Below are 20,852 nucleotides of genomic sequence, written 5' to 3'. Positions count from 1 at the left end.
TCAATCACCATTGAGGAAACATACCCACCTGCTTGTATGCTCTATGACTTAGGAAATTTTTCATGTAAAGTTAGCTATTCTAAATACCCAAAAGTCATTCCACCGCCCCCCGCCCTCCGCCCAGAAATGATGGCTTGTTCTTGGGTTCAGGGCAATTTTCTGGAGTCTGACTGACGTTCTGGAATGATCCCCGTGGCTCGCATCCCTGGTATCTGAGTCTGTGCATCTTTTTTGGCAAAACCACACGTCAGACTCCAGTTGCGAACAAAGATCGAAATAGAGCCATATTAACTATTGCATGCAATGAGGTGTCTTTAGTGTCTGTGTTTGCAAGGAAGGATCACAGTTGCCTGGTGGACTTTCGGCCCTAAGTTTTCGGTGCACAGGTCCCTGCACGGGATGAGTTTTAGCTGTTTGGGGCACCGGGGACTGTAACTCAGGCACTGGGAGCGTTGCCTTGGGAACTGTCCATCAGCTCTGGAGCTCGGGGGTAGGTGGGCGGGACTAGGCGGCAGCAGCCGCCCGGAAGTCTTGCTCGCTGGCTCGCGGTGCCTTCGGAGTCCGGGGTCCCTTCGCTCTTGCCCTTAAAGTTCCACGTGTCTCTGCCTTCATCCTTCGAACTGTGATCTGTACTGGTTGTGGGACTTGTAGAAGGGAGTCAGGGAGACTCAGAAAACCTAGAAATGGTGAGTGTGCGACCGGGTGCAGATCCCGGGAAGAGGGGCTGGTCCAATGGCCTTGGCGGGCTGGTCTCTCCGCGGCGGGACTGGAGTCTGCGGATCCAAGTCCCCTGGGGCCTCGGCTCCTACCTCAGTCCTCTCGGGCTCGCAGTGTGGGCGCTGGGCCGGCAGCCGTGACTCAGGGCACCCGATCTGTCCCTGCTCACAGCGACTACGTCCCCGGACAGCTCTGCACCCGCATTGCCGTGTCTCCCAGTTGGTGCGGTGACCACGCGGAGGTTTTTTAGGGGCAGACTCGGTTTCTGGGGTTTGTGCATGGAAGAAGCTGTGGTCTCGTGGGGTTCCTTATCCCTCCTTTCTTCCCGAGAGAACCGGTTTTCTCCTGAGTTTTCATGTTCATGGAGCAGGCTCTCAAATCCACCACCTGTCCCCCAGACCTAGTTGTGCGACAAATGCCCGCGTTTCCAATCTCTCTCCCTAATTCCCAAGCGCCATTTTGCCTCTCTGATTCACCGGATTGTTATCAATTGTTCGTTTTTGAGGTGCGTTTCAAACTGTTAAAAAAACAATCAACTGAGTAAATTTGAAGAAATAATCGGCTTTATTCCCCATTCATGAATCGAGTAGCATCCTATTTAGTAAATAGAATCTCCCAGGAGCTGCACAAAATGGAAGGCTTTTTATAGGCAGAAATGCAATTTAAGAGGTTATTAGGAAAAGAGAAAAGGATTGTCTGAGGCAAGGTCACCTTTCCTTAGGAAAAGGAACAGCAAGAGTCTTACTAGGCAAGTTAGTGTAGATCAGGAAATTCCAGGCTGATCAGTTTTAAATTTTATTCTCGGGAGAGGTTGAAACAGCAGTGAAATAGTCTTACACCCCTTAACCAGAATTATCCTTAGGCAGTTTTGTTGTTTTGACTTCAGGTACACAAACTCACATAGCGAAGCCCTGTCCTGGTGCTCACTTGGTTAGAACATCATCCTGATCAAGGTTGATGAAGGTTGCAGGTTCCATCCCTGGTCAGGGCACATATAAGCAGCAACCAATGACTGTATAAATAAGTGGAACAACTGTGTTTCTCTCTGTCTCTCTATCTCTCTCCCTACCCCTTCCTTTCCCTAAAATCAATAAAAAAATAAAATATCAAAAATACCATGGTGTAGCCTAATACACCCCTAGGCTATATGGTATAGCCTGTTATCCCTAGACTACAAACCTATACAACATGTTATTGTACTGAATACTGTAGGCAATTGTAATGCAGTAGAGTGTGTATTTGTGAGTCTAAACATAGAAAAGGTACAGTAAAAATATAGTGTACAAAATAAAAAATGCTATGCCTTTATAGGACACTGCGATAAATGGAGCTTACAGGACTGGAGGTTGCTCTGCCAGAGTCAGTGATTGGTGAGTGGATATGAAGTCCAAGGACGTTACTGTACACTACTGTAGACTATAACACTGTACGCTTAGGCCACTAAACTTATAAAAACAACAGATTAAATAAAGCACAGGAGAAAATGATACAGTTAAAAGGCACAGCAGGCTTCTGGTCAAGATGGCAACATAGGCAGACATGGCTCACCTCTTTGCACAACCACATCAAAATTACAACTAAAATATAGAACAGCTATCACTCAGGAATGTCAGAAATGGAGTTGAATGGATGTCTGATAACTCTGAAGTTGAGATGAATTGAAGTCTGACAATTACAGAATTGAGGAAACTACATCCATCCAGACTGGTAGGAGGGGCACAGAGGTGGGACAAGTTGGCCCCACACCCATGTGGATAAAAATTCGGGAAGGATATCTCGAGGGTGAGAGATCCCAGACCCACAGCAGGACACCCAGCCCGGATTCCAGTGCCAGGAAGATAAGTCCTCACAACTTCTGACCAAAACCAGTGTGGGTTGAGTTGGTGGAGGAGGCTGCTTAGAGCCCTTAGCAGTTCCTCTTAGGGAACCCACACACGGACTCATTTACCATGACTGTCTCCCTCTGAGCTCCAGCACCGGAGTGGCAGCTTGAGGGCACCAGCGCAATACAGGGAGAGACTGCAGTGTGTCTGGCATTGGGGTGAGCACAGACCATTGTCCCTTTGCTGTGCCCTCTCCCCCCCAAAGTCAGTAGGCTGATGCCATATCTGAGATTTCATCAACCTGGCTAGCACTGTGTGACCCATCTTGGAGATCCATAGAGGCTCTACTGCACTCAATTTATGGGGAAAACAACCCAAGTTGTTTTCCCAGAAGAATGGCTGGTTTTGTCTCCTAAAGGGTATCAAACAACAGCTGGCTTCAGTGAGCCCTAGCAGCAGCCAGATTAGAATCACAGCTTGGCTTTACCTGGGAATCCCCAAGACTAGCACAAGTAGTAGCCAACTCAGATTGCTTTACAGCTGTGGCAGGGTGCCCCAGGCAAAACACAGGTGGGGGCTGACCTTGGCTTGCACCACTCATAAAAGCCCAGGGCAAAGGCACCCAGTGGAGAGCTACGGACCACCACCCTGCTCCTGCACAGCTGATTCTCCACGAAGGGTAGAGGTTGGTGGTCAGTGATCACAGCCAATCCTTGCAGCTGACTGGCCTGGGTAAATATCTTTCATTGATCTGCCAACAGCAACACCAAGAGGTGGGTGTACTCGGCCTACACAAAGGCACACCTTGAGTACCCAGCTTGGGTGAAAGGGGAGGCTGTGCCACTGGAACCTACAGGACAGCTACTGCATTAGGCCACACTATCAAGACACAGAGTCAAAGCAGCTCTACCTAATACATAGAAACAAGCACAGGGAGGCTGCCAAAACAAGGAGACAAAGACACATGGCCCAAGTGAAAGAATAGATAAAAACTACAGAAAAAGAGCTAAATGAAACAGATAAGCAATCTATCAGATGCAGAGTTCAAAGCACTGTTTATAAGGATGCTCAAGGAACTTAGTGAGGACCTCAGCAGCATAAAAAAGATCCAGTCAGAAAGGAAGGATATAAAAATTGGAATAAAGAAACAATTTACAGGGAAACAACAGTAGAATGAATGAAGCCAAGAATCAAATCAATGATTTGGAACACAAGGGAGCAAAAAACAATCAAGTAGAACAAAAAGAAGGGAAAAAAATGAGGATAGTATAAACAGCCTCTGGGACAACTTAAAGAGGCCCAACATTCATATCCTAGGGGGGCAAGAAGGAAAGGAGAAAGAGCAAGAAATTGGAAATCTATACAAAAATAAATAAATAAAAGAAAACTTCCTTAATTTGGTGAAGGAAATAGACATGCAAGTCCAGGAAGCACAGAGTTCCAATTATGATGGACACAAAGAGGAATACTGCAAGACACATAATTAAAGCGCCAAAGGTTAAAGATAAAGAGAGACTCTTAAAAACAAGAGAAGATAGTTACCAGAAGGTTGCCAGATGGGAAGGGGTTGTAGGAGAATGGGTGAAGAGGTGAGGGGATTAAGAAGTACAAATAGGTAGTTACAGAGTAGCCAGGGGGGTGTAAAGTACGGTGTAGGAAAGGGAGTAGCCAAAGGACTTGTATGCATGACCCATGGACATGAACAGTGGAGGCAGAGGGATTGCCTGAGGGATTAGAGAGCACTGGGTGGAGGGAGGCAAATGGGGAAAACCAGAACAACTGTAATAGCATAATCAATAAAATATTTAAAAATTAAAATAAAGTATAAATTTTAATTACATAATTAAAATGTAATTTTAATTAAAATTAGCCGTGGCTGGTGTGGCTCAGTGGATTGAGTGCCAGCCTGAGAACCAAAGGATCACTAGTTTGATTCCCAGTCAGAGCACATGCCTTGGTTGCAGGACAGGTCCCCAGTAGGGGGCGCATGAGAGACACCCACACATTGATGTTTCCCTCTCTCCCTCCCTGTCCCTTTCTAAAAATAAGTAAATAAAAATTTTTAAATTAAAATTAAAAAGACAGTGAACATGAGATCTGTGAGGCTGCTGCCTACATAAAACAGCATACTGTTTCCCCCCAAAAAATGTTTAATAAACAGAAAGAGTATGCTTTAAAATAAAGAGGAAGAGTGTCCAGTCAGTGGGCCTCATGAGGCCCAGGCTGGCTTTGATTGTGGCCCAACACAAAATTGTAAATTTACTTAAAACATTTTCCCCCTCTCATCAGTTTCATTGGTGTCTGTGTATTTAATGTGTGCTCCAAGACAACTCCTCTTCTTCCAGGGTGGCCCAGACACACCAAAAGGTTGGACACCCCTGAAGTATAGTATCAGAAACACGTAAACCAGTTACACAGTCATTTATTATCATCAAGTATTATGTACTGTAAATAACTGTATACGGTATACTTTTCTAGCCCTGGCAGCAGAGTTAGCTTTTTTATACCAGCATCACTGTAAATATCTGAGTAATGCATTGCCCTTTGTTATGATGGGTATGACATCACTAGGTGATAGGAGTTTTTCAGATCCATTATAAATCTTATCGTACCACCAGCCTGTATGTGGTCTGTTGTTGGCTATATGTTGTTACATGGCTCAGTTATATGACTGTATTAAATTTTGGCTGTGGTCATGTGACTTAGCACAGTGGTCCACTGTCAGCCTCTTGTCTCCTTTTAAATAAAACAGACTCAATATTTTAATTGTTTATTATTTTTCAACAGTCAGTGAATGACTGTTTTTTAAAAGGTTTGTGCATGTGGATATTTTACATGAGAGAACAGTAGCTAATAACCACCTGGAACTTCTTTGCATAAAATCTTTGTACCTCTCTTTCCAGGATCTTTCCTGGGCACAGACATCCTATGGGAAGTCTTTTGGGTGGAGGTTCCTCTTGTGTAATTTTCCTGAGTGTTTTTAGATCAGCACTGCCTCTCCCTGAGTTTATCATCTTAAAACATTTTTCCACTTAATTTTATTTATTTTATTTCTTTTAATTTATTTTTTTTATTGATTATGCCATTACAGTTGTTCTATTCCCCCCTTCATTCCCCTCCACCCTGCACCCCCTGCCCCCACCATTCCCCCCTTTAGTTTGTGACCATGTGTCTCAAGTTCTTTAGATTCTATATTTCCCATACTATTCTTGCCCTCCCCCTATTTTCTACCTACCATCTATGTACTTAATTTCTGTACCTTCTTCCCCCCTTCTCCTTCTCCCACTCCCCTGTTGCTAACCCTCCATGAGATCTTCATTTCTATGTTTCCACTCCTGATCTAGCTGTCCTTTTAGTTTGCTTTTGTTTTAGATGTGGTTGTTAATAACTGTGACTTTGCTGTCCTTTCACTGTTCATGTTTTTTTAACTTTTTTCTTAGGTAAGTCCCTTTAACATTTCATATAATAAGAGCTTGGTGATGATGAACTCCTTGAATTTGATCTTATGTGAGAAGCACTTTATCTGTCCTTCCATTCTAAATGAAAGTTTTGCTGGATAGAATAATCTTGGTTGTAGGTCTTTGGATTTCATGACTTGGAATACCTCTTTCCAGCCCCTTCTTGCCTGTAAGGTCTCTTTTGAGAAATCAGCTGACAGTGTGATGGGAACTCCTTTGTAGGTGACTGTCCCCTTATCTCTTGCTGCTTCTAGGATTCTCTCTTTCATTTTCATCTTGGCTAATGTAATGATGATGTGCCTTGGTGTGTTCCTTCTTGGGTCCAACTTCTTTGGGACCCTCTGAGCTTCCTGGATTTCCTGGAAGTCTATTTCCTTTGCCAGATTGGGGAAATTCTCCTTTATTATTTGTTCAAATAAGTTTTCCACTGGTGGCTGTTCCTCTTCCCCTTCTGGTAACCCTATAATTCGAATGTTGGAGTGTTTAAAGATGTCCTGGAGGTTCCTAAGCCTCTCCTCATTTTTTGAATTCTTGTTTCTTCATATTTTTCTGTTTGGTCATTTTTTCCTTCCTTCTGGTCCACTCCCTTGATTTGAGTCCCAGTTTCCTTTCCATCACTATTGGTTTCCTGTGCATTTCCCTTCATTTCAATTAGTTTAGCCTTCATATGTTCCTCTCATTTGTGACTAAAATCAACCAGTTCTGTGAGCATCCTGATCACCAGTGTTTTTGAACTGTGCATCTGAGAGTTTCGCTATTTCTTTATCATTTAGAGTTATGGGCTCTGGGGTTTTGAGATCTTCTTGAGCCATTTTTGGTCTGTTCACACCCGTTAAGTATGAGGAGAGGAGCCTTAGGTGTTCACCAAGGCAGGGCCACCCAGGTTGCTGGGTTGTGATGCTGTATGTGGGGGCGGGGTCAGAGCAGAGCAATGGTGGCCCCTTCTGCTGCTTCCCGCCACTGGGGCCTGCTCCGTTTGTCTCACTGCTCACTCCCCCACCGGTCTATCTGTGCTCGAATATGTGACCGCGGTCAGCCTGCCACCCTGTGCCCTCACTGGGTCCGTCTGTTGCAACCCACACCTGGGATCCGCGTGCACCTGAGTCTGTCTGACCAAGTTTTCCTGTGCAACCTCTCTTACCGATCCAGCTGAAGAATTTGTTGTTATCAGACTTCCGAAAAGTTCAATTTTCTGTGTTTTGGCTGTGTTTTCTGTTGCTAAAATTTTGTTGTCTCTAAACTTGGTTGTGTGAGAAGGCACAGCGTCTCCACCTATGCCTCGATCTTGGTGGAAGTCCCCAGGACAAAATCTTCTGGAAATAATTTTTATCTGGATAAAATTTCTTCAAAGAGCTCTGTGCCCTGACATTAGAGAGCAGTGACTTGAAGTGATCACAATAAAAATATAAGGGGTTTCTGTAGTGTAGTGGTTATCACGTTCGCCTAACACAATAAAAATGTAACAAAATGTAACAAAAATTAAATGTGTATCCTGAGAAAGTGAGTTGTGGCTAATAAATACTAGTGTGACAACCAAGTCATAGAATAAATGTTGGGGACCCCATGTCATGTGCGAACTTCATATGATTTGTGTGTAGATCCCCAGTGCCGTCTGTCTCACCCACCCTCCTGTATATATACATGTGTGGGATGTTCTAGGACTCCGTGGCCTTGGAGGATGTTAACATGAAGTTCACCATGGAGGAGTGGGCTATCCTGAATCCGACCCAGAAGAAACTGTACAGAGACGTGATGCAGGAAACCATCAGGAACCTGGCTTCCGTAGGTAGTGACGACAGCTTCTTACTTACTGTTTCAGTCAGTTAGAAAACTAGTGTGGCTTGTTCATCAGTGCTGTTTCAAGAGTGAAATGTGGAAAGAAAGTACAGAGATAACTAAATTAGTCATGATCACAGCTCATTGTGGCCCTAAAATCTAGCCATTTTTCATGTTCTTTAATAATTTATAATGTTTTTTCCTAGCATGTGTTTTGGAAGAAAAATGGGAAGACCATGACAGTGAAGATCAGTATGAGAAACGTGGGACAAATCCCAGGTGAGTCCCCCTGACGTGAGAAAGCAGTGTCCCCTGAGAGAATCGTAATATGTCACCAAATTTAGGAAAGAGGCAAAGGAATCATACCAGCCCAGCTTCCAATTTATTGATTCTTAGACTACTTTCATCAAAATGTTTTTCTCAAATGTCACCTGGATATTTAGTGTATAAAAAAATAAATAAGTACACTTGGAAACAGTACACAGAAACAGCATTAGTGAATATTACTGTTTTTGTAATCTCTATGATCAAGCCCAATTTCAGAGCTATTAGTACAGCCACTTCAAACAGTAAGTATGTGTAGAAACCCTACACTTTCCTTGAAAATGGTAAAAATGTCATTGTCATACTATTAATAAATATGGAACCACTAATAAAAAGTATTAATAATACGCTTTTGATTTTTACAGCTGTCATATGATAGAGAGACTCTACAAAAGGAAAGAAGGTAATGAATGTAGAGAAACCTTCAGCCAGATTCCAAACCATGATGAAAAGAAAAAAACTGCTACTGAAATAAAACTACCTAAATCCAGGTTGTGTGCACAAGTCTTCATTCATCTTTCATCCTTGACTAGCCACACAAGATCACTCACTGGAGCCAAACTATACCAGTGTCGGGAATATGAAGAGAAGCCTTATAAATGTAAGGAGTGTGGGAAAGCTTTCAAGCAGCGCCGGTATGTTGGAGTGCATGAAAAGAAACACCGGGCAGAGAAGGCCTACGAATGTACAGTATGTGGTAAAGCCTACAGGTATTCAAGTAATTTATGTAGACATGCATTAACTCATACTCAGGAGAAATCCTATGAGTGTAAGAAGTGTGGTAAAGCCTGGAGTTCTCTCAGTGTATTTCAAAAACACATGATCAAGCACAGCAAAGATGGACCTTTCAACTGTAAGGAGTGTGGGAGAGATTTCATTTGTCCAAGAAAATTTCGAAGTCATGAAATGACACACAAGGGAGAAAAGCCCTATGATTGTAAGGAATGTGGTAAAGCCTTCAGTTTACTCAGGTATCTTAGAAAACATAAAAGAACTCATGATGGAAAGTAGCCTCGTGAATGTAAGGAATGTGGCAAAGCTTTCCGTTATCCACTTTTCTTAGAAATCATGAAAAAACTCATTCTGGGGAGAAACCCTATGAATGTAAGGAATGTGTGAAAGCCTTTAGTCGTCCCAGTTACTTTCAAATTCATGAGAAAACTCATAGTGGGAAGAAACCATATCAATGTAAGCAATGTGGAAAAGCTTTTGGTTGTCCCAGGTACTGTCAAATGCATGAAAGAATACACAGTGGAGAAAAGCCCTATGAATGTGTAAAATGTGGTAAAGCCTTTGGTTGCCCAAGTAGTTACCGTAGACATGTGAGAACACGTTGTAGAGATGAACCCTGTTAATGCAAAGAATGTGGGAGAACCTGCATTTGTCGCTCAGCTCTGCACTCACATGTGATAGTGCGGATTGGAGATGGATCTGTAAATGTAAGGACTGTTAGGAAGCATTATGTCTTCCAGTTGAGTATAGAGAATGGAAGGGCTCTCAGTGTAAAGACTGGATAAGCTTCCATCGTCCCAGTTCTTGAGAAAATCATGAAAGAACTCACACCTAAGAGAAAGCGTATGCATGTAAGGAATGGGGGGAGCCTTTCACAGAGACGTAAGAGTGCACACTGCAGAGCCATCGTGTCCATGTAAAGAACACGGGAGAGCCTTCAGCTGTCCCAGCTCCTTGGAAAGCCGTGACAAAAACTTCATGTAGAGAGAATTCTGTTGAATGTAAACACTGTAGGAAACCCCTCATTTTGCCTCACATCCCCACCATACCATGTGAGAATGTGTACTGGATAGATACTGTATGACTGAAAATGAAGCCAAAGTTTTAATGAATACCTTCAGAGCAGCTCGAAAACTGCCCTGGGAGGAAATCACATTACAGCAACTACTACATGTAAGCCTGGTGCAAATTAATTCACATACTCCCCAAAAGTCACAGCATGGAAGAAATACTATAAATGTTAGGCATACATGGTCACTATGACTGACTCGTTCTTACAGTGATTTTCTGTAGCACTGAGTCCACTTACTTTTGCAAATATGCACTGAGGTAATTAATTCTGTAGCTATTCTGTAAGCAAGAGGTTTTAAGTTCAATAGGTATTTTTTTCCCTTCTGGTCAGTTAGTAAACATTTTGTATTTCTTTATTGAAGTTTGTTAGATCCTTGGGGGAATTGAAGTGTTTTACTAATATGTTTTACTAATATTTTAAAATAATACTTAGTGTTTTGCTAAGTAGGTTTAATTTTTCTGTGATTTTTAAGTGTTCTGCAAATCAAGGAACATTTAAAAACTGATACTTTGGACTTTGTTCCTGTTTTCCATGTCACTTCCTGTAGCAAGTATTGAATGAATATGCCTTACCCATATATATATTCTACCTTAACAGAAAAGTGCCTTTTCATTGGCCTGAAGGGTTTTCTTCCATTTTCTTGTCAATAAATATTTTTTAATTTTTCAATGACAGTTGACATTCAGTATTTTATTCAATAAATATTTGCCACATGTTTGTAAGTGTGCCAAGTTTGTAATGTTACAGACCGTAGTCCCGTGTGAAGTATTTTCATCCACTGTCCCTTGCTCTTAGTTGTTGCTTCTGGCTGGGATTTGGACTAGGAAGCCCATGTTTAGAAGCAAATACCTGTGACAGGACAGTAAGATCCAGACTTGGAGGTGACACTTCCTGACTCTGTTATATGACATGTGTAATGCTGTGAACTACATTGTCTACAGTCTGTTGCCTTCATGTTTGCATGTTAGAAATCAGCAAGGCCTCACCTACATGAAACTTGAATGCAGGAGTGAAATAGGATTAGACTGGCTTTGAAGCCACTTGTATGAAAGGAGGCAGGCAGAAGCTTGGAGCTTTTGTGTGTGTTGGTTTCCCTCCGTCTTTGCCCTGCCAACAAGAATATCCTGTAATCCACCACCAGACTGCCTGGCTTCCATTTGTTCTCAGGAGTAAGCTTTACAGTTGTTCAGAATTCAGCATTAAAGATGCAGCGTAGGTTGGATTTTCCTGCAAGCCCATTTGAGCCCACCGGGCTACAAATGTTGACTGTCTTGGCTGAGACTGTTACCTGAAGGGTACACCTCTCTTTTCTAGACTGTATTTATGTGAGTTCTACTTTGACAAGTGATCACCTTGTTCTGTCAATACCACTGTTGACTGTGGTTCTGACTCCACTACGACATCTACAGTGGTGCAGTGCAAAGGGCTATGAAACAGTTTGTTCTTCTACCACACTGTGCAGTGACTTCTATGAGCCAGTCCTTCCATGTGAGACTCAGTCCTTTTCTCCATTTCATGCAGTTTCTGGATGTTTACAGTTACTTGTGGCTGAACATAATCTCTCAATGATTTCAATTATCCTTGGTTGTATGTGATTAAACTTCTGTGAATTTTTCCTCTAGTAAATGCTTCTGTACTTTCTGAAGAAATAATAAGTTTTTCCTAAGCACTCTTATGCTAAGAACTATTACTGTGTTTTTTATTTCCTGAGGATATATTTAAATATCCCATGTAATATATTTTTGGATCAACTTATAGTCTTTTCCAGGAGAGTGGGGTCAGGCAGGAAAGATCCACCGAAACAACCTGGGCAGCGACCCAGGTGCGCCAGCAGCCGTAGGCGGATCCCAGGTGTGGAGAAGCGGGCAGACTCACTGCGAGTGCAGATAAACCGGTGAAGGAGCTAGCTGTGGTGAGACTTACCTCACAGGCCCCAGCAGCGGGAAGCAGCAGAGGGGACCACCATTGTCCCTCTCTGACCCCGCCCCCACATGGCATCACAAACCAGCGACCTGGGTGGCCCCACCCTGGTGAACACCTAAGGCTCTGCTCCTCATACGTAACAGGCACAAACAGATCAAAACATGGCTCAAGAACAACTCAGAGCCCCAGAGCCAATAAATCTAAGTGAAGAAGAAATAGCCAGTCTTTCAGATGCACAGTTCAAAACACTGGTGATCAGGATACTCACAGAACTGGTTGATTTTAGTCACAAATTAGAGGAACATATGGAGGCTAAACTAATTGAAATGAAGGGAAATACACAGGAAATCAATAGTAATGGAAAGGAAACTGGGACTCAAATTAAGGGAGTGGACCAGAAGGAAGAAAAAAATGACCAAAGAGAAAAGTGAAGAAACAAGAATTCAAAAAAAAAAAAAAAAATGAGAGGCTTAGGAACCTCCAGGACATCTTTAAACATTCCAACATCTGAATTACAGGGGTACCAGAAGGGGAACAGAAACAGCAACAAGTAGAAAACTTATTTGAACAAATAATAAAGAAGAGCTTCCTAAATCTGGCAAAGGTAATAGACTTCCAGGGAACCCAGGAAGCTCAGAGAGTCCCAAAGTAGGTGGACTCAAGAAGGAACACACCAAGGCACATCATCATTACATTAGCCAAGATTAAAATGAAGGAGAGAATCCTAGAAGCAGCAAGAAATAAGGGGTCAGTTACTTACAAAGGAGTTCCCATCAGACTGTCAGCAGATTTCTCAAAAGAGACCTTTCAGGCAAAAAGGGGCTGCAAAGAAGTATTCCAAGTCATGAAAGGCAAGGACCTACATCCAGGATTGCTCTATCCAGCAAAGTTTTCATTTAGAATGGAAGGACAGATAAAGTGCTTCTCAGATAAGATCAAATTCAAGGAGTTCATCATCACCAAGCCCTTATTATATGAAATGTTAAAGGGACTTACCTAAGGAAAAGGAGATAAAAAAGATGAGCAGTGAAAGGCCAGCAAACTCACAGTTATTAACAACCACATTTAAAACAAAAGTAAACTAAGAGGACAGCTAGATCAGGAGCAGAACCATAGAAATGAAGATCACATGGAGGGTTAGCAACAGGGGTGTGGGAGGAGGAGAAGGAGGGAGAAGGTACAGAAAATAAGTAGCATAGACGGTAGGTAGAAAGTAGATGGGGGGCAAGAATAGTATGGGAAATATAGAATCTAAAGAACTTGAGACACATGGTCATAAACTAAAGGGGAGAATGGTTGGGGAGGGGGTGTGCAGGGTGGAGGGGAATGAGAGGAATAGAACAACTGTAATGGCATAATCAATAAAACACATAGTAAAATAAATAAATAAAAATAAAAATAATAGGCCCTGAAAAAAAGACAAATTGTGTTTTAAGGAGAGTTTTAAAGATTTTATTATTTATTTTTAGAGAAAGGGCAAGGGAGGGAGGAAGAAGGAGAGAAACATCAATGTGTGGTTGCCTCTCACGTGTCCCCCATTGGGGACCTGGCCTGCAACTCAGGCATGTGCCCTGACTGGGAATCGAAATGGCAACTTTTTGAGTCTCTGTCCATCACTCAGTCCACTGAGCCACACCAGCCAGGGCTGTTTTACAGAGAATTTTAGTAATATCTCAAGACAGAAAGAGCATGGCCAGAAGTGGTATGGGCTGAGGCAAGCAGGGGTTGGCTGAGGCCTGTGCTGCATGGCCCACCAAGACTACAGACAAGGTAGCCAGCAAGCTGGGCCAGTAGCTGCAGACAGGGGTGGGGTGAGGATGGCACTGGACAGTGGGACAAGGAGCCAAGCATCAAGCTGCTGAAGTGTACCCATCTCAACCAGGGCATGCACAGCCAGAGTCACCCAGCCGCTGTGTCTTTAACCCCTTCACCGAGTTCTAGGAGTTCTCCAGAAAGCAAATCAAGGACATGGAGAAGATGTTCAAGTTGTAAGATGCTGGCCAGGATGGCTTCATCAGTCTGATGGAGCTGAAGTTCATGATGGAGAAACTTGGAGGTACACACACCCACCTGAGCCTAAAAAACGTGATCAAGGTGGCCCTGGTGGGTCGCTCAGTGGGTAGAGCATTATCCCCATACGCCAAGCCTGCAGTTTGATGCCAGGTCAGGGCGCACACAAGAATCAACCAATGAATGCATAAATAAGGGGAACAACAAATTGATGTTTCTATCTCTATCCCATCTCTCTCTCTGAAATATCAATTAAAAAAAATATATGGTCAAGATGAGGACTTTGACAGCAAGCCCAGCTTCCAGGAGTTCCTCCTGATTTTCTGGAAGGCAGCAGCCAGGAGCTGCAGGACAAGGGCTGCACGCACTGGCCCTCCTCCCAGAGATCAACGTCTCACCAAAGGCATTAAGGGACACAGGAGCTCCTTTGAGGCTGAGGTCCAGGCTGTCAATATGTTGAGTCGCCTGGAGGAGGAGATCAAGGTGGAGCAGGAGCAGTGGACAAAGGAGGTGGGAGAGATGAAGCTGTGAAAAGCAGCCCTCGAAGAACTGCAGCCCACCATCAAGTAGCCAAGGGGTGCCACCCAGCTGCCTGGCCCTGGCCTAGCACTAGGTCCTGGCCCTGGACAAGCAAACTGGAGGCTGAGCCTGAATCCTCAGCTCTGTCTGAAGGGACCATACTAAAAACCTACAAATGTCTGTGAATGCAGCCAGTGGAGGGGTCTCTCAGAGCTCGCCCAGCTGTTGTATCTGAGGCCATGACCCCAGCGCTGGCTCCCTGCCTGGCCCAGCCCTTCCTGGTGTCCCTGAGCCTCTCTTGCACCCCTGGCTACCTTCTCCCCACCCTTATGACTGTTGTCCTCACATGCCCCTCGTCTCCCTAGGCCTCTCCTGTCCAGAGGCCTCTTGCCCTTAATCCACAGGCTGCACTGCTGCTGGGGCCCTCAGCCCCTTCCCAGAGTGTTGGGAGCCTGACAGATGGCAGGACTTGTGGCTGCCTTGGTGGAGTGGGAGCTATGGAGCTGATCAGAGGAACAAGGTGCTCCACCTCCTATACCTGTTCCCTAGCCCAGCGGGCTCTGCTGGAGTCAAGGAGGGGGCCTGGGAAAGGCTTTTACTTTTGTGAAGGGACCCTGACCCCATGCAACCCCAGCTCTCTGGGGCCCAGCTAGGCAGGGTGAGGGAACAGCTGTGTCTACCTCACAGACCACACTGTCCCGGCCATGCCATGTGTCATGGCAGGGAAGGCTCTGGGGGCAGAAACACCTCTCCCTAACCCTCCAGGGACAGCCTGAGGGTCCCAGGAGCTCTGAAGAGAGCAGCGTGGGGAGGAGGGAATGGCCCCTCACACGGTCACAAACCAGGGCCCTCTCCATTTCCCAGGAGGTGCCTAAGAAGCGTTTTAAGAGGTTTTCACAGACTGGACAGTGGAAAGCAGGGGACTCTGCTCAGCCCTTTCACACCAGCCTTCCCCAGAGTGACATTCACTGCCTTGTCACCAGGGATGGGACCTATCCTGTCATGCCCACCCCCTGAGGAAGCACGGGGACCCTAGCCCTCCCTGTACCCATCCCCAGACTAGCCTCGGCCAAGTCTGTGCCACCCACCCGGTCCACACAGCTCCCACGTGCTCGCTCACATGTATGTCCGCGTGCGCTGTGCGTGGTAAAACTGCCCGTCGCCCAGTCCAAACGCAGCTATGCATCCTGCAGTTTGCGCCATGACAGCGCCCCTGCCGTGTAAGCTCCTAAACTCCTTGTTTCAGTAAAATGCCCCAAGAGTCTATGAAACAACCATTGGACTTGCAGAGGGGGTTTTCTTGTTTGTTTTGTTTTGGGTTTTGGTGGGGGTTTTTTAATCTTTTTGGCCTCGAACCTGCAAAACTAACAAAAACTGTAGCAGCCTTGGCCCTGGGTTGTGTTTGCCTTAGCCGATGTGTTTCTACAGATGAATATAAAGTTATTTTTGTCTTGGTTTATTGTTTTCTTTCCCCTCCCTTCTCCTCCCCCACCCCAAAACTACTACTTCAGCACTGACCCATGTGGCTCAGTGGGTTGGGCACCATCCCACAAAGCAAAAGGTCACTAGTTCAATTCCTGGTCAGGGCACATGCCCGAGATCTGTCCTGGTTGGGGTGCATATGAGAGGCAACCAACCAACGTTTCTCTTGCCCTCTCTTTCTCCCTCCCTTCCCCTCTCTCTAAAAGTAAATAAATAAACTCTTTTTAAAAACTACTTTTTTATTCAGTGGTACAATTATTTTTTTAACTAAAATAAGATAAATTTTCATATTCTTAAGAAACTCTCAAGACAGACAAAAGTAAAAATAGGGTTTATGAAATGAATTTATGGGTGCAATGAAAGGATTACTATAAGAGAAGTTGTAGTGATAAATGCCTATATCGAGGAAAAAAGATGTCAAATAAACAACCTCAATGGTAAGGAACAAGAAAAAGAACCAACTAAATACTACATTAGCAGAAGGTAGGAAATAATAAAGATCAGAGCAGAAATACTGACAAAAGCAAGGATTTGGGTTTTTAAAAAATAAACAAAATCAACGATTCCTTAGTAGGCTGAGGACGGAAAGGGGAAGACCCAGGTACCAGCTCACCTTGTTTTACTGCATTTCACTTTCCTGTGCTTCGCAGAAACTGCATTTTTCCTACAAACTGAAGTTTCGTGGCGACCCCGTGCTGAGCAGGTCTGTCAGGGGGATTTTTCCATCAGAATTTGCTCACCTGTTGTCTGTGTCACCGCTCGGTAATTCTTACAATACTTCAGACTTTTTTCATTATTATTGTATTTGTAACAGTGACCTGTGATTAGTGGCCTTTACCATTGCTGTTGTAATTGTTTGGGGGAAGCCCAGATCACAGTTGTTTAAAATGGGAAATTTAATTGACTAATTTCCATGTGTTTTGATGGCTCCGCTAACCGCTGGTTCCCCCGGCTCTCTCCCTTTCCTCGGGTCTTTCTATAATCTTTCAACCATATTGAAATTAGGCCAGTTAGTACCCTCCTCATGGCCGCTAAGTATTCGATTTTTGAAGAGTTTCATTTCCTCTCACTTTAAATCAAAAGCTAGATTTAAGCTTCTCCCAGTTAAGATGGCTGCACAGGTAAATGAAGTATTTGAATCCTGCCACATGCACATCAAAATTACAACAAAACTACAGAACCATCACCGTTCAGAACTGTCTGAAATTTAGCAGAAGTCTTACAACTAAGAATATAAAGAAGCTGCTTTGAGAATGGTGGGAGGGGCAGAGATGTGAACTGGCTGGTCTCCCAGCCATGTGTGGTGAATAAAAATCAGGAGAATATTTCAGCGATGGAGGTCCCCGCTGAGGAGTGAGGGACCCCAGCCCCACACCAGGCCCCCAGTCCACGGTTCCAATGCTGGGAAAATAAGTAGTCCCCCAAATTCTGGCTGTAAAAACCAGTGGGGCCCTGGCCAGGTGGCTCCATTGGCTAGAGCACCTGTTTGGCTGCTTCCTGACCAAGGAGCCAACCAGGCTCCCAATGTTGGTCCCGTGGTTCACTTGCTGGCGGCCTTTGTCATGTTCCCACAGGGTGGGAGGGGGCGTCGGAGCTTGGGAAGGGGCCCATGATCTCACATGCCATACACAAACCATCGCAATAGAGCAAATGTTGCAAAAGAGGGAGTCGCACAGATTTTTTGGTTTCCTGGTACAGATAAATGTTTGCATTATACTGTAGACCACTTTATATTGGAAAAACATGGTACCTTAATTTAAAATACTTTATTGTTAAAAAATGCTAATCATCAAGAGCCTTCAGTGAGTTATAATCTTTTTCCTGACTGAGGGTCTTGCCTAGTTGTTGACGGCTGCTGACTGATTGGGTGGTGGTTGCTGAAGGTTGGCGTGGTTGTGGCAGTTTCTTACAAATAAGACAGCAATGAAGTTTTCCACATCAATTGTCTCTTCCTTTTATGAATGACTTGTCTGTAACATGCAATGCTATTTGATAGCATTTTAGCCTCAGCAGAACTTTTTTTCAAAATTGGAGCCAGTTCATTCAAACTGTGCCATTGCTTTGTCTACTAAGTTTATACAGTAGTCTCAATCATGTTTTGTCATTTCAACAACCTTCAGAACATTCCACCAGGAGTAGATTCCATCTCAAGGTACCTCTTTCTTTGCTCATTATAAGAAGCAACTCCTCATCTGCTGAAGTTGTATCATGAGATTGCAGTAATTCAGTCACATCTTCAGGCTCCAATTCTAATTTTCTTGCTATTTCCACCACATCTGCAGTTAATTACTGTACTGAATTCTTGAACCCCTCAAAGTTCTCCATGAGGCTTGGAATCGACTTCTCCCAAACTCCTGTTAATGTTGCTATTTTGACCTCTATCAGTAAATTATGAATGTTCTTAATGACATCTAGAATAGTGAATCCTTTCCAGAGATTTTCAATTTATTTGGCCCGGTTCCATCAGAGGACTCTCTACCTATGGCTGCTACAGCTTCCCTAAACAGTAAAACTGAAAAGTTGAAATTACTCCTTGATCCGAGGGTTACAGAGTGAATGTTGTGTCGGCAGGCATAAAAACAACAGCGATCATGTTGTGTATCTCCCACGGAGCTCTTTGGTGACAGGGTACACTATCAAGGAGCTGTAGTAATACTTTGAAGGAAAATATGTTTTTTTTCCCTGAGCAGTAGGTCTCCACATTCAGTTTAAAATGTTCAGTAAACCATGTTGTAAACAGATGTTCTGTCATCAGGCTTTCCTGTTATGCTTACAAAGCATAAATAGAGTAGATTTAGCATGATTCTTAGGGGCCCTAGATTTTCGGAGTGAGAAATGAACATTGGCTTTATCTTAAACACCAGCTGCTTAGCCCCTAATGAAAGAGTACCCTTGTTTTCCAAATTTTAAAGTCAGTCATTGGCTTCTCCTTTCTGTCTATGAAAGTCCTAGCCGGCATCTTCTTCCAATGTACAGCTATTTTGTCTACCTGGAAAATCTGTTTTTCAGTGTAGCCACCTTTACTATTTTTGCTAGATCTTCAGGATAACTTGTTGCAGCTTCTACATCAGCAATTACTGCTTCACCTTACACTGTTATGATTTGGAGGTGGCTTCTTTCCTTATATAGTAACCTAATCTCTGCTAGCTTTAAACTTTTCTTCTGCAGCTTCTTACTCTCTCAGCCTTCACAGAACTTTTTAAAAATATTTTATTTATTTAGAGAGAGGAGATGGTAGGGAGAAAGAGAGGAAGAGAAACATCAATTGTCTCTTGTATATGACCTGCAACCCAGGCATGTGCCCTGGCTGGGAATCGAACTGATGACCCTTTGCTTTGTGGGAAGATGACCAACCAACTGAACCATGATGAGCAGGGCTCAGCCTTCATAGAAGTGAAGGGGGTAGGGCCTGCTCTAGATTAGGTTTTAGCTTAAGGAATTATTGTGGCTGGTTAGATATTCTATCCAGACCATTACAACTTGCTCCACATCAGCAACAAGGGCTGCTTCACTTTCTGACCATGGGTTGTGTTCACTGGAATAACACAGGGTGACCTGATCACAAATTCCTAACTGGGCATGTCATAGTGGGTAGTCACACCTCAGGCCTATAACTTCCCCAGTGAAATGTTTATCTTTGCCTTGTCCATTGTTCTTGTGCATCGAGGGTAACACACCCTTTCTTTTTGGGGGGGGCGTATTTTTTTAAATACACCTTTGACATTCCAGAATGCCTTATTTTGCTGTATAATGTGCACCCACTTTTTTGTTCCCATTATATACAGGATTATTATATCCATGGTATGTAATCATGATACCCATGTATAATGCACATCCTTATTTCTCCCTCAAAAAAATGGGCAAAAAAGTACCTACTATACACAGCAAAACACAGTAATCCTGTTTTCCCAACCCCACAGAGGGAGCACGTGATTTTGTTGTCTATATACCGTCCCAGTTTACTGTGATAACTCTTTTACTGCAGTCAGAGAGGTCTCTCCACCTCGCTTTTTCCCACCTCCTTAACCTACCAGCAATGGCTAATCTGGCCCCTTGGAATTCCCTATAATATTTAATAAAACAGTTTGCCAATTTGTATGAAGGAATCAGTTAGTATTATAAGTATTGTTTTGAATCTCTAGATGATTTCGGGAATTTGCCACTTTAACAATGTTAAGTCTCCTGATCTGTGAAATTGGAATATATTCCCATTTATTTATACATTTATTTTGACATATTTTGCAGTTTTCAGATATTCATTTTGTACTTCTTTTGTTAAATTTATTCCCAGTATTTTATTACTTTTTATTTTATTGTAAATATATTTCTTTTTTTTAATACTCTAACAACATCTTAATTTTTATTTCTTTATTTGTTTGTTTTACTGAATTTATTAGGATGTTACTGGTTAACCAATGGTACGGGCATACTTCAGAGATATTGCAGGTTTGGTTCCGAACTGTTACACAAAAAGCTGAGGTCTGAGAAAATTGGGTGTTGTTTGTCAATTCCAAAGAAATAACCCAGAGGACTGGCCATGATAAGGAAACTCAAGAGTTAAAGATTTTAGCCTGAGTCATAGTTGAGAGGCTTAAGTGATGAATGCATGTGGAAAGCTGTTGTTCCCAAAACTGTTCTTGGATGTGAGCCTGCGCTATAAACAACGGCAGAGAAACAGATTGTATTTTGATCTCACACATTGCATGTGAGCACACCCTCCTATTCCTGTGCACCCTGTTCTGGGAAAATCTGGGTTGTGGTAAAATTTCACTGGCCAGCCACCCCTGGTGTGGCCTGTCCTCAGGCCAGAAGGGAGTTGCAGTAAACTTCACTGGTCGGCCACCACCAGTGTGGACGAAACCAGAAAAGTCAGCGATCATGGTGCCTTTCACCACTGGAACCAACAAGCAGAGACAAGGACTGAATCTTTATGGGTGCTTCATTCTGATGGCCGGTGATATGAGAAGACATCAGGTTATGTGGCCCTGAAAACCATCTTAACATCTCATTTCAAGC

General features: G+C 43.6%; 2 pseudogenes; both read left to right on the top strand.

Moving 5' to 3' along the window:
* Window positions 1-523: 523 nt before the first annotated feature.
* LOC119038878 (zinc finger protein 709-like) lies at window positions 524-10,648 on the top strand (annotated as a pseudogene).
* On the top strand, window positions 9,911-14,405 carry LOC119038863 (EF-hand domain-containing protein D2-like; annotated as a pseudogene).
* Window positions 14,406-20,852: the final 6,447 nt, after the last annotated feature.

Source organism: Artibeus jamaicensis, unplaced genomic scaffold (genome assembly GCF_021234435.1).
Source record: "Artibeus jamaicensis isolate MK-2021 breed Jamaican fruit bat unplaced genomic scaffold, CSHL_Jam_final scaffold_537, whole genome shotgun sequence".
In the NCBI taxonomy this organism is placed as follows: Eukaryota; Metazoa; Chordata; class Mammalia; order Chiroptera; family Phyllostomidae; genus Artibeus; species Artibeus jamaicensis.
This window is presented reverse-complemented; position numbering and strand designations above follow the sequence as displayed.